General features: G+C 44.2%; 1 long non-coding RNA gene across 17 annotated transcripts in view; it reads left to right on the forward strand.

Moving 5' to 3' along the window:
* Positions 1–15,018, forward strand: part of LOC111975377 (uncharacterized) — a 52,739-nt gene that overhangs the window by 17,911 nt on the left and 19,810 nt on the right. For 11 of the 17 annotated variants that reach the window (XR_002878827.2, XR_002878830.1, XR_011481153.1 and 8 more), the window contains one exon: positions 3,220–3,335. The exons of the other annotated variants lie outside the window; for them this stretch is intronic. This is a non-coding gene — a long non-coding RNA (uncharacterized lncRNA). The remainder of the gene's footprint in view (positions 1–3,219; positions 3,336–15,018) is intronic. 17 annotated transcript variants of the gene reach the window in all.

The following is a 15,018-nucleotide window of genomic DNA, read 5'->3' on the forward strand; positions in this document are numbered from 1 at the left end:
AAATTCATGTAGTGCTGAGGCCTAATAAATGAGGGATCTAGGCAGGGCTCCTTTGAGATTGAAATGCAGTGTGTGGTGTGCCTGAGAGCATGGCTAGAAGTTTTCCCACATGAATATGTGTCTGTATGGTCTTGTATGTCTGAGTGGCTGCCACCAGGGCCCCCAGCAGATGGAGGCTTGTCTCTGTCTCGGCACCTGGCATAAGCAGCCAAGATGAAATCTAGATGAAAATACATTTGTACTCCCCCAAATCCATGCAGCATTTGATTACAATGGAGAAACAAAAAGATATGAGAGGGTTCCAGACACATAGCTGGAGACCAATCAGAAAGGAGGGGGAAGATGGTTGTGTATACATGAGGTGTATTTCTAACCTCTGTTGCAGAAGGGAAATTTGGCTATCAGCCTACGTTTGGTGTGCAGCCTTACAGGACACTGATAACTCAATGCATTTGGTGTGTCCACGTCCAGTATCTTGCTGTGTGTTTACCTTTTGCAGATATGATGACTGTCTGAATGTATGTTCAATACATTGTATGCTCCGCCAGCTTTTTTTTCTTATTGTTTGGTGTGTTTGAACAAGGTAGATATCATATTTACAGTGTGGGACAATTGTTTAAGGTTTACATTAGGATGTAAAGCCATGTTGCCATCTTGAAAAAACTGACCTATACAGTAGATAATATCAGTAGGCCTATAGTGTCATCATACATGATACTATACTGGACTCTTTAGCTGGTGAGGGTGGGTGGATGGTGGATGTTCAAGGGTTTGTGGATGTACCCATAGTGCTTCATTGTTTGCATAACAATGTCCGGGTCATAGTTCTGTGTAGCAAATAAATCCTATATTGTTCTGGTTTATTCTCTCCCCATGGTATACAAAAAGGATCCAATATGCATATTCAATATATCAATGGTTGAATTGTTTTTAAACGCTACCTATTGTCTGTAATCACCAACTCCCCGATGAGCTGTCAGAGGATGAATATAAGCAAAAACTCGTTTAATTGGCTAATAACTGAATTCCCTGAAATGAGTCCATTATATTTTGTTTATCCTCAAACCCTTGTACTGTAAGTTTACTCATAGGAAGTTATTTTCTATTTTATTATTAATTATTATTATTATTATACTCCATTTGAATTGTCTGCATTGTTGATTGACATCAGCCACAGGTTCACATTGGTGCCATCATGAATTTACAAAGTCGATGTTTATTTTTATTTTCACCTCAAGAAGCAAGCAAATGACCTATTACTTTTCTCTATGAACTTATGAATTGAGAGTTTGGTAGCTTAGCAACAGCCTCTGACCCATGCAACGAAATGGAAAAAATGAAAGGCTGGTATGCTTGTTCTACTGGCAATGCTAAGGATGGTGCCACATTTTTTGAAAGCTGGGTGCATTGTTATCTTTCAGCATTTTATGTTGTATCAACAAGAGGAACTAACAGTGTGTGACTCTGTGCATAGCTTGTGTGCGGACCTTGTGTCCAATGGAAAGGTTGAAGATTACCATTATTTTAATATCTATGACAGGGCCAACTTGAAAGCCTAGTGCCTCAACTCAAATGCAAATTGTCACGAGGCCCATAAACCACGTTTCACACATTACATAGACCTGATACTACATTTTATTTTACTGTATAAAATCGAAAAGTTTATTAMAATATGTTTACTAGTATGGAACAATTGATGTCAGTTGGGCCAATTTTAGACCTGGGTTAGCACGAAAACGTGTAGAACACCTGACCTGCTGTAGCATACAACAATATAAGACTATAACATGCATCTTTCTGATTAAACAAGAACCTGTAAATGTAAGCATCCATTTTAGTATGCCCATCGAAATGGAATGTGTTGTGTGTTGCACAGTTTGGGCGAGCGTGCTCTCGACATAATTAAACACGTGACTGTGATGGGGGTGAAGTAGCCTAAAGTTTCAAACACGCGGGTCAGTTTGAATCCTACACAATTAGTTAAACCAGCACAATCTCCTCGTTATGTTGCATCAGTTCTCAGAGTTTCATTTATCATGGCTAGTTTGAAGGGAATACTTTTTCTATTGGCTATTGAGAAGTATCCTGGTATACATTATCTGATAAAGAACACACTGAATATGCCTGTAATACCGTTTACATTTTATGTTGCTTAGTGTTCCAAAGTTGTGGATAACTTTTTTAATTTCCCAAAAATATTCTGTTGTTCTGAGAAAATAGTTTATAATTCACTCAAGCAAATAGCCAATATTTCAGCATTATTCTCATTAAATCTTTGTTTGTTTGTTATACTTTCAACGCTATTTCCATTTCTGTCGAAGATGTGGCATTTCTTGTTTCCTCCACTACAATATTGCGGTAGCCTACATTATGTTAAACCAGCACAATCTCCTCATTATGTTAAACCAGCATTATGGTTCGATTGTAATGCTTTAACTTGAAAAGTCGATGTGTATATAGGACGGTAGATATTTTTGCGACAGATAGCCTAAGTTACCATTGTTTCCATGAAATGTAGGACTACATCGAACGGATACTTTCGTTGTTACCTAACCATAGCATAGGCATTTGGTTACTTGATGTAGCCTACATTTTATTTTGTCTAATATTTCAGAGGCTGTAAGTGTAAAGGGTCCAACAAGTGAATAATTGTGTCTTGGTCTGTAGTGGAAGACAATCTTATATTTTCACATACATCTCAGTAGGCAACTTGTTCTCTAAACGTTCAATATGTTTTATTATTTTGTTCTGAGAATAATGTATACCTTATTATTATTATTAAAGTAACAAATAGTATATTACATTTGATAATAACTAGGCTGCATTATACCAATGCAGTGGAGATAATTACTGGTCCTGTATGTACAATTGAGGCTATATTGACATGGAAACARCTGTTATTAAACATTATTTATTCAAGATGTCTTCTATAGCTACTCATGGAGTCCATGTTCAACAGCTAGGTCATCTGATGACTGAAGGCTCAGTGTCATTAAGCAATTTATTGTTTTGTAGTCTGTGTGTGTGTGTGTGGCATCAGAGGCATTCTATTATATGTGTGTAATCCCAAAGGTCTCTCTACAGTACTGCTAAACAATATACCCCTTATTCAGACACCCCAAGACCTAAAAATATGCCTGCTGTGGCATACAAAAAAAACGACTGCAGAAATTTGACTACGATGCATCACCATCTCAACTGCATTTTCTGTGTTTGCAGGATGCAGGACCTCGGACAGATATACCATCATCTCAAGCCAGAAAAACAAAAAAACACAGAGAAATCATTTGAGTGAGAGAGATCAGTAGCTGTGTGGGCCTGGACAAGGAGAAGAGGTGAGAGTCCTACTAGTAGCCACAATGCTATCTTAGCATTCATAATGAGTTGTATTTTTATTTTCTGAGGGGGAGGGGGGTGAACAGTTTATATTCTGAAGAGGCCCTGTACTTCTCATTCATGTGGGAACATTTCACACTGTGTCAGAAAATGTGTCTCAGAAACAATAACAACAATTTTACTTGCTAGGCTTAACAAATACTGTATGGACACATAAAATGCCCAAATTGTAATGCCAGCAGAGTTGAAACACACCAGACCTTAGGCTTCTTAGACCCAGTGAGGCAGAAGATGTTGAAGACTGTAGACCAACAGCTAACTCCTGACTTAAGTTCAACTGTTTAAGTTAGGCCAGAGTCTGAGGTTGATCTCGGCTCGGAAACTTCACAATAAAAGATACATCTTGATTTTTGTTTTCTGATTACAGATTAATTTAGTTTTGGATAACTTTTGTTTGGCCATCATCAATTTCCCATGATTTTAGTAATATTAACAACATTTACACTGCCTTCAAAAAGTATCCACACCCCTTGAGTGGGATTAAAATTGATTTCATTGTAATTTATTTGTCAACGATCTACACAAAATACTGTGTAATGTCAAAGTGGAAGAAAAATTATAATATTTGTAAAACATTAATGAAATATAAAACACTAATATATCTTGATTAGATAAGTATTCAACTCCCTGAGTCAATACATGTTAGAATCACCGTTGACAGTGTTTACAGCAGTGAGTCTTTCTGGGTAAGACTCTAAAAGCTTTCCACACCTGGATTGTGCAACATTTGCCCATTGTCCTTTTCAAAATTCTTCAACCTCTGTCAAATTGTTTGTTGATCATTGCTAGACAACCATTTTCAGGTCTTGCCATATATTTTCAAGCAGATTTATGTCAAAACTGTAACTCGGCCACTCAGGAACATTCACTGTCTTCTTGGTAAGCAACTCCAGTGTAGATTTGATCTTGTGTTTTAGTTTATTGACCTGCTGAAAGGTGAAATCATCTCCTAGTATTACTTTAGTGCCTTGTTACTAACAGGATGCATGTTTTGGAATATTTTTTATTCTGTACAGGCTTCTTTCTTTTCACTCTGTCAATTAGGTTAGTCTTGTGGAGTAACTACAATGTTGTTGATCTATCCTCAGTTTTCTCCTGTCACAGCCACTACACTATAACTGTTTTAAAGTTACCATTGACCTCATGGTGAAATCCCTGAGTGGTTTCCTTCCTCTCCGGCAACTGAGTTAGGAAGGACGCATGTATCTCTGTAATAACTGGGTGTATTGATACACCATCCAAAGTGTCATTAATAGCTTCACCATGCTCAAAGGGATAATAGATGTCTGTTTTTGTTTTTTTACCCATCAACCAGTAGGTGCCCTTCTTTGCGAGGCATTGGAAAACCTCATTGGTCTTTGTGGTTGAATCTGTGTTTGAAATTCACTTCTTGACTGAGGGACCTTACAGATAATTGTATGTGTGGGGTACAGAGATTAATTAGTCATTCAAAAATCATGTTAAACACTATTATTGCACAAATAGTTAGTCCATGCAACTTATTTTCTGACTTGTTAAGCACTTTTTTACTCCTGAACATATTTCGGTTTGCCAAAGGGTTGAATACTTATTGACTCAAGACATTTCATCTTTTCATTTTTTATTAATTTATAAACATTTCTCAAATATAATTCTACTTGGGGTAGTGTGTGTAGGCCAGTGACAAAAACATCTACATTTAATCATTTTTGAATTCAGGCTGTAACATGACAAAATGTGGAAAAAGTAAAGTGGTGTGAATACTTTCTGAAGGCACTGTATGCCAGGCCCTCACCCATTTAGCCCTGGCAACTTTGTGAGTGTGTTTTTTTACACTCTCATTCCTCCACCCTCTCTCACTTTAACCCCTTCTTTAAAATGTCTCATCCAATTTGTTTGATTCTTGAGTTTTGGCAGATGAGGCGTAGGGTGGCCTGGTTGTGTAATCTATATTTTAATTCCTTTGTCCATGCTCCTTATCCCTTTAAGATACTTGGGGGACCTTGGCAGAGTGTGTGTGCAAGGTGTGCTCATGTGGAAAGGCTGCGAGTGTGGCTAAGTCCCTCACCCCTCTAATTCCCCCACTGCCCCCTCCTCCCCTTGGGGGACCTTGGCAGAGTGTGTGTGCAAGGTGTGCTCATGTGGAAAGGCTGCGAGTGTGGCTAAGTCCCTCACCCCTCTAATTCCCCCACTGCCCCCTCCTCCCTCCTCCCCTCAGCCCAAGCCATGCCTCCCCCTAAAACTCTCTCCCTAACCCACTTCTGCCCCCCCCCCCCCAACACACACACCCCCTCTCCCTCTCTCTGTCCCTAACAGCACAATCTCAAGTCAGAGTTCAATGGCACTTATTTTATTCCTTCTTTCTTTTCTTTCTCTCCTCTCTCTCTCTCTCTCTGTTTTTACTCTGGTGAGTTTTTTGCAAGACGGGGGTTCAGTCACCTCCCTCCCCATGTGAACTTTAGCTGCAATTCTCCAGGCACACATGCATTGTGAAACACAGATTGAAAAAGAAATGAGTACTTTCTTCAGCACATCAAATTCTGTGGCTGCCTCTCTCTCTCTCCCACGCTGGGCTCAGCCTCTGTGAGTAGCGTTGGAGTCGCTCCAGGATGTGATGGAGTAGTGTGTATGTTTTTCCACTGTGATTGTAAAAGTCATGAGGTGTTTCATTGGTGAAAACAAAATTAATGAATTCCCTCAGCAGACCTCTGTGAGGCTTTTGTGTGGTGGTATTGAATATTCAATAACATATTAGACAACGCTTAATTATTTTACACTTTACCTAGAGACATGGCTGCTCAGCTGTCATATACACTTATAATGGCTAATATCTTGACTTGAAGTGATAGTCCGTGTGAGGCACATTTTGTTAGAGGAAAATATGTTGACCTTTGACCTTGAAATGTAGTACAAAGATTCAATTTTATACTACGCTCCATGCACCAGTGGATGGATAGAAATAGGACCAGCTACTTATGTGAGTCACTCTATATACTTTTCCCCTGTTCACTTCCTAGTGTTGAGTGATAGCCCTGAGATTTGCCCCAGCATGCTAACAGCTAACAGGTCAGTAAATGGCAGGGAGCCACTGAGCACAGCTAACCCTCCTGGAGAGAACAGAGTAGACAGAGGCAGGAGAGCTGGAGCTCGTCCACAGAGAAGGGAAGTTCTTCATCAGAGGAAAGAGAAATGCATTTTTCCTCCAGGCCCTAGCCACATTCTATGACATGGGCCTGGGTTCTATATCAGCATTGCCCATAGGAAGACTTGCATTTGAGAATCAGACACAGAAGATCAGAGGAAAGTTTTCAGAGCCTGTGGGCTATCATCCATACTATCCAACCACCTCTCAACCTCGCTCCGCTTCCACAACTCAATGGAACTGCCCGTGTCATAGCATATGGAGTCAATATCATATTTGCAAAATAGATAGATCGATGAAGACCTGCTTTGGTTGAAAAGATGCTCGGGGGCTAAAAGCGTAGGTAAAACTTCAGGACATTTGAAGTAGAGACAATGTGTATTGATATAGCTACAATTAGCTAGCTAGTTTACAGCCGTGCAAGACCACGTGCATATCACTCTGATTGCCTTATATAGCCTTTACGGCACATGTCTCCATATGTGTCTTTGTTACAATTGTACGTAGGAAGAGGAGTAGGCCAAGGATTTGTGATTTTACACATAGCAGCGTTTCCACACCCAACCATTCTCTCTTATGTTTATGGATAAGCTCCAGGAGGGAAGCGGTAATCCTCTCATTTACAGTGCCTCAGATCCAGCGAACCATATCTCCTCTTTCAGCCCCCCTCTCCTCCTCTCCATCCCTCCACCCCCAACCCAATTCAGCCATGCTCTACAACGTCATGGCATGTTGGACAGAGMAGATGGAGTCCTTTCTGGTTCTGTGGAACAACCCCTTCTCACTCAAAGCACTTATTTTACTTCCTAAAGACGTTTAGACCATCAGCAGGTAGAGAGATAGCCTGATATGCCCACCGGCACTCTTTAACTGCAACCTGAAATAGTACTCACATGTTGTTAACCTGGAATGCCACAATTACCCTATTTAAGATAAAGTAGTTTGTTCTAATTTTTACTGTTATTCAGAAGTACATTCATTATGGTATCCAAAACAAATATTGCATGTGTTATGGGTAGAAGGAGATTGATCTGAGTTTTAGCAATAGCAGCTAATCTCAAATACCCATGGTTCTCAAAGTTAACATCCGCTTGAAAGCCCGCTGTTTGCAGAAGATGTTCCCAAGCTTTACATATTTGTATGCATAAACTGCTCTGCTGGGCAGTTCTTAAAAGTTTATTTAAATTATACCCTCCACATTATACGGCTTGATAGGAAATAAATCTCTTCAAATGAATTCAGTGAATGGAGGGAAGCGAGGGCGGGGTAGCATGCGACTATATGGGGAGTAGTGGCGTATGTTAACATAAATTAAAGTCTATCTGCAGTAGGGCTGGCTGCTGCTGAGGGAGGGAGAGAGCGAGGGAGAATGGGAGAGAGAGAGAGTTCTGTTCTCTTCAAAGAAAATGATGGCTAATGACAGTAAGGAGAAGTATCAAAACTGAGTGGCTGGCGGTGGGTGTGGATGTGAAGAGCTGGGGAGGGTCAAGGAGCTCCCTTTCCCAGTGGCTGAGGGAGATGTAGAATATTGTTTTTTCTCTCTCTCTCAGCTGGAAAACGGCATGCTCTACAAGCCGAGTAGGCCTCTGGCAGCATTTCTATACAAACCGTGGAGCTGAATGGTGAGGTGCATTTATTAAGGGGGGTTTAGGAAGAGGGGGAGCCTGCTGCCTATTCTCTGAAAAGGCAGCAGGCTGTGGAGTGAATAGGAAAAGGGGTGAGGGGGGGGGGGGGGGGTCTAGGCCTCCATTGGTTCAATGCAACGGCCAGAGCATCTGTGAAAAGAGGTCTCCCTTTTTCCCACGCCCAGTGCAACGCAAAACTTGGCTCAGGCGGCCAGGGTCAAGTCACATTGCTAATATATACACTGGGCCTGTGTACTTATACAATGCATACACACAGCTCATTTAGTTTATGTGTGCACACAGAGCAGATACACACTCGTACGCACACACACAGACACCAGCAGACAGAGAAGGGGGGTACAGAGTGCACCCTGACACTAATTTCTATCACATTGGAGCCATTGTCTAGTTCTAGACCAACAGTCTTAGATTTTCCAAATTAACAAGCTGTCTGTGAGTAGACACACAGACGCATACAGCCCTGAAATAGGACACACCAAGACACCTGCTCTCCTCATCGTCCGATGACCATCAATTGGTCAGTACATTAGAAGTGAGAGATGCGATTCATATCGGATATGAAACAAAAAATGAAGCCACATGTGCTCAGTTTTTTCACAACTTTATTGAATGATAAGAATCATCTGTTGTTATTTTTCTGCTGATATTACATCAGTACTAAACCTAACCAAAGCTAAGCAAATGTTTATACACCAAAACTGGTTCTTTATCCTCTGTAGTCTTGACAGACTGGCATCCTCTCCTATACCCCTACAGTTACCACCACTGAATCATTCTCTGATTCCTAATCTGTTTTGCTCCTGTTTCTTTAGCTCTCACATTTATGTCTCAACCTCCATATAAACTATAATCATATTCTGGGGGATGTAAATGCTTTGTGCTGCCCCCCCACCCCGCCAGATGCCCTGTATTGTGTTGTCCAGGGTGCTGAGGCGACCCCCTGCCTGCCTCTCGGTTGTGATGTCACCCTGTCTGTCAAGGCCTTGGCAGGAACTTGACTGTGGGAAGGAAAGGGGCTCAGATTGTGCTGGGGGCCTAGGGAGGCTGGGGGGTCGAGGGGTGCATGTGTCTAGCGGCTAGTCCTGGAGTGGAGTAGAGACTCAGACAGCCAGGCCAGCCCTGGTCTAAGGGGTGAAAGACTGGTGCAGCCCTTTAGACAATGGAAAGAGAGGGGGCGATGGGGAAACACACATAGCAACTCTCCTAGAAAGTGGAATTTAAATTAGACTGCTGATCTATGTCCCCAATAACATAGGCTAGTTGTGTTACTCACAGACTCACTGATCACCAAGCAAGGATATTGAATGGTGTGAGCAAGTGAAAAAAGACCACCTGTTTCCTGTGTTGTAATAAAGGCCTGTATTGTGTTAAGAGCACATTTAGTGAAGTCAGTTTCTTGACTAGACTAGTTAAACAAATAGCTGTAATTGAATGGTATGAAAATCAATATTGCGCAGATCTGATTGTAAAGCGGTCTGATTTGACTGTTTTCAAGGTATAAACGGACTCCTATAATTTTCTAAAATCTCAGTCCTCCAACATTACACAGCTATGTTGTTTTGCCTTATTGTCCCTTTAGTAGCACTGTGCCAGTAGACTCCCTAGTGCGGTGTCAGTCAATCCGCTCCCCCCTCCATCCTGTCCTGTTTACCCTATTTTTTCTTCCACATGTCCCCTGATTGCTGAGACAACAGGCCGCTATTCTACCTGTAAACAACCAGAGGGACACAGACACCAGTCCTGACGACCCTCTCCCAGCTCTCTTTCCTCTCACTCAAATGGTGCTGGAGAGGAACAAGACATAGGAGGGACTCACTTAATTAGCTGGARGAGAAAATGCATTGTGGCAATTACCCAGCACAAAGAGGCAGGAACGTATAGCCTGTTCAGGCGACAGGACTCAGCCAGGAGTGCATTTTCCTGTTGCCTGGACTCCCCCGGCCTTTTATGTGCAGAGAGAAGCAGCAACAATGGAGCCAGAGATGTACTCCACAGTAGAACCACTTCCAGTCCTTTCAGAGAAGGGACACCACATTCTAGTATCTTATTGGTTGAAATGCATGTCGAACTGAAGCCTAAAAGCATGGGGCTGCGAATAAGGTTTCCTGTGGTAATTCACGCATCTGATATCCTGGTCATTCATTTTCCCTACAGTGTTATTTCACTGCAGATTTTGACTGGCAGGAACAGGTACAGTAATACATGTTCTACAATTCTTCTCATCCCCCCGTCACTCCGTCACTTCATGTGGTGCTCCTGCACCTGCTAGTTCTATTTCTACTGCCTCTGAGTGGGTTGGTCAGCTGATTGGTGGGTTGGCTGTCTGGCTGTGATTGCATGGTGCTTGTATGGAGGGTATCTACTCTCTACCGATAAGAGCATCCTCCTCTTTTTCTGGAGTGCCCAGGGGTGATTTCTTTCATGAAGTCAGATAACATCCTGGCGACCACCTCTTCCTTTTTTAGAACAGTTCCTTAACTTTGATAAATGAAGTGAGGGGAGAGCAAGGAAAAGTTGTGGAGAGCGAGAGAGGAGCTCCCCGGTCCGCTCGCTCTCAGGATCAATAACGGTCAGAGAGCTGCTGAGCACTCCTGTCTGGCAGCCCTACCACTGGGGATGGAGGGGGGGGGGATCCCTCCACTGCGGCGGGCAGAGGAAAAGAGGGTAGGAGAGAGAGAAGGAACCCACACCCACCCATCCTCTCCTGCCTGCCTGTGTGCCTGCTAGCAGCACACACACCTGAGGTCTCTTTCTGTGGAGCCACAAGGTTACAGCGTGTCGATACAAACGCGTGCACCCCTCTGACAAATGGGATTTGGCATGTTCAATCAACTGGGCTGCCAAATCCCTGTTAAGTGTTGCAGAGCCATATCTGTCTGTGCCCTTGTTGTGCTATGTTACCTGGATTCCTTAACTGCCCCCTAAATATCCTCTAAAGAAGTCCCCCCTAATGGAATTATCTGGTGCATTTGTCATTGGATTTGAATGGGCGGGTGTGCGTTGGCATAATGAGAGGACTTTGATTTTGAAGTGCATGAAGAAAGGCCTTCGGCTCACACACTTTACCTCCAGTACCTTCAGGGTCATCCTCACCTAGCTCACCATTCCCCTCTTCTCTGTCTCCACTCCTTTATTTGTCCTCTTGTTCTTTGAGCCACTGGTCTCTCTCACCCTTCGCTCCTCCTTTCCCTCCTGCCGTCCCTCACACCTGATCCTTTCATCTACTCCTCCCTAATCTCCTACTAAAACCCCTCCATCCTCTCCTCCCCTCTCCCCTCTCTGTTACCCTCTACCCCTCCTTCCACGATCCCTGTTCATCTCTCTCCTCTTCTCTCTCTCTCTTACACACGCAACCACACACACACACACACACAACACACACACACACACACACACACACCACACACACCACACACACCACACACACACACACACACACACAACACACACACACACACACACACACACACACACACACACACACACACACACACACACAACACACTCCACTCACACTCAGGGAGAGAGGAGGCAAGGTTGCCATGGGAACCTGGTCAGAGTTTACCAGAGGGGAAACAAACAAAGTACTGTTCATAAAAGCTGGATATATATAGTGTGCAGATATCGTGTGGTGTCCGCATGCGCATTACGATCCATGTCCCTTTTTATAGTAACATCACTTCTACCACGCATTCACACACTGCCATCCTTCGTGATTCCGTCTCTTGGAATTCTGAGGTTTTGAATCAAAGGTTGATTTTTGATCTTTCTGATTGACCTCATATAAATGCATTGTCATTGTTTCCCTACCTGCTATTTGAATCCTCAGTGATTTGGTTACTCAAACACAATGGTTTCTTCAAAAAAGAGCACTGACAGAAAGATGTGTCATATACACATGACATATCTCATCATTCACCCTGACCTCTTCTGCTTTCACTCTCATATTCTCTCTGTGTGTGTGTGTGTGTGTGTGTGTGTGTGTGTGTGTGTGTGTGTGTGTGTGTGTGTGTGTGTGTGTGTGTGTGTGTGTTGTGTGTGTGTGTGTGTGTGTGTGTGTGTGTGTGGTGTGTGTGTGTGTGGTGTGTGTGTGTGTGTGTGTGTGTGTGTGTGTGTGTGTGTTTATCATAGCGAGGCTAGCAAAGGCTGCTGTGTATCTGTTCCATGTTTCTTTAAACGGGATCTCCTAGTCACAGCGCTCTCTCTGCCATGCCCACTGTGCTGCTATCCACTCTCATACACATACTCTCACACACTCCTGTCACTATCAACACTGTCACTGTCACTCCTGTCACTGTCCCTCCTGTCACTATCACCTGTCACTATCACTCTCTCCACTCTCTTGGTATTTGCTCAGTTCTGGGTTCGTATAGTAGCCATGGATTGGGGAGGAAACATTGGGTATCTATCGAGCTGGAGGAAAGTATGTCTCGCGGTAGTTGGACGTTGGACATCGTCACCTCAGCCCGGTGTCAAAACACGCGGCAACCGCTGCATTTCACGTCTCTCTCTATCCCCTTCTTTCTCTCACTCCCTCTCTCTCTACCCCCTTCTTAGTCTCACTCCGGCTCTCTCATTCGGTCTCCCTCTACCAAGGCAAGGCGGTAACAAAATGTGTCTAAACAGTATATGCGATATGCAAACCACATGTCAAAGCCCCTTTCTTAGGAAAAAGCGTCATGCCTTACATCGCTATGTTCCTTCCGTTTCCCCACCCCCTTCCAGGGTCTTTAGTTCTGCACTTGGCTGCTTCAATAATATTTATAGCATGATTTCTAAAACACAAGTCCAATGCCATGGGGCGAAAGCTCCCCCCGTACCACCCCATTCCCTTGTACCCCTCCCCTCTGCCTCTTCCCTCTCCTTCAGAGCTGACAGATAGACAAACGCCCTGTTCTTTCTTTCTTTGCTCTCTCAAGCTCCCTCCATCATCCTGCCGGCCCGGCACAATGCGTCCGCTTCATCCCGCGGCGGGGGGAATGCAGCCCTGAACTAACAATATCACCAAGGCTGAATGCCGGGGAGCCCCATTGTGTCCTGGCAGAGGGGAGTTAACACCCATGTCTGAGCCCAATGAATAGTATTTTGTGTCTGGACATGCACCTCTCCCCCGGTCTCCCCCTAATTCGTACCCCTACACCCCCCTCTTCTTGTCCCAACAGCTCAGTCCCCTCTATGTCCCCCTTTCTTCCCCTCAACGGCCAACTCCCAACTTCCAAACGACCAGCGAGTCTCCAAAAGTGTATTTCTTTATTTTCTCTTATATTTTTTGTCACAGTAGAGGTGGGGTGAGGAGGAGAGAGGAGGCCTGTAGGTCGTGTCGTGGTAGTGGTGTGATGGAGGTATGGGGTGGAGGGGGTTCAGTTTGACCATGGTCTTTCACAGTTGAAGGACACAATGGAGCCGAGAGTCATAAAAAAATGTCTCCTACTGCCATTAACATAATAAGAGGGCGCTGAACCATTTGAATAATTTTAGACAATACAAAAGCACAAGTGTTTTTTAACAAAGTTTAGAGAATGACACTGGCAAACACCCTCACATTCTTCCACATTCAATATGTGCCAAATAGCTAAGGCCGTGAAGCAGAGTTTTCCTGTCTCTATTGCACAGTTTTTGTTATTTGGGGGCAATAGCAAAATACCCCAAACTTGGTGGACTTTTGTGGTTGGGGATATACTGTAGGTTGTTATTGGTAAAGACTGTATTTTGTTGAGGATCATTTTTATGAATTCCACCAGCGCTATGGTCATTTTTATAATAGGCCCAAATGCTGTCACTGACTGCTGTGTGGGGGGCATCATCAGCAAATGCTGTCACTGACTGCTGTGTGGAGGGGCATCATCACCCAAATGCTGTCACTGGCTGCTGTGTGGAGGGGCATCATCACCCAAATGCTGTCACTGGCTGCTGTGTGGAGGGGCATCATCACCCAAATGCTGTCAACTGTGTGTGGAGGGGCATCATCAGCCAAATGCTGTCACTGACTGCTGTGTGGAGGGGCATCATCAGCCAAATGCTGTCACTGACTGCTGTGTGGGGGGCATCATCAGCAAATGATGTCACTGACTGCTGTGTGGAGGGCATCATCAGCCAAATGCTGTCACTGACTGCTGTGTGGAGGGGCATCATCAGCCAAATGCGTGACTGACTGCTGTGTGGAGGGCATCATCAGCCAAATGCTGTCACTGACTGCTGTGTGGAGGGGCATCATCAGCCAAATGCTGTCACTGACTGCTGTGTGGAGGGGCATCATCAGCCAAATGCTGTCACTGACTGCTGTGTGGAGGGGCATCAACAGCCAAATGCTGTCACTGACTGCTGTGTGGAGGGGCATCATCAGCCAAATGCTGTCACTGACTGCTGTGTGGAGGGGCATCATCAGCCAAATGCTGTCACTGACTGCTGTGTGGAGGGGCATCATCAGCCAAATGCTGTCACTGACTGCTGTGTGGAGGGGCATCATCAGCCAAATGCTGTCACTGACTGCTGTGTGGAGGGGCATCAATCAGCCAAAATGCTGTCACTGACTGCTGTGTGGAGGGGCATCATCAGCCAAATGCTGTCACTGACTGCTGTGTGGAGGGGCATCATCAGCCAAATGCTGTCACTGACTGCTGTGTGGAGGGGCATCACAGCCAAATGCTGTCACTGACTGCTGTGTGGAGGGGCATCATCAGCCAAATGCTGTCACTGACTGCTGTGTGGAGGGCATCATCAGCCAAATGCTGTCACTGCTGCTGTGGAGGCGACTCATCAGCCAATGCTGTCACTGACTGCTGTGTGAGAGGGGCATCATAAGCCAAATGCTGTCACTGACTGCTGTGTGGAGGGGCATCAACAGCCAAATGCTGT

The sequence above is a fragment of the Salvelinus sp. IW2-2015 genome, linkage group LG16 (assembly GCF_002910315.2).
Source record: "Salvelinus sp. IW2-2015 linkage group LG16, ASM291031v2, whole genome shotgun sequence".
Classification (NCBI taxonomy): domain Eukaryota; kingdom Metazoa; phylum Chordata; class Actinopteri; order Salmoniformes; family Salmonidae; genus Salvelinus; species Salvelinus sp. IW2-2015.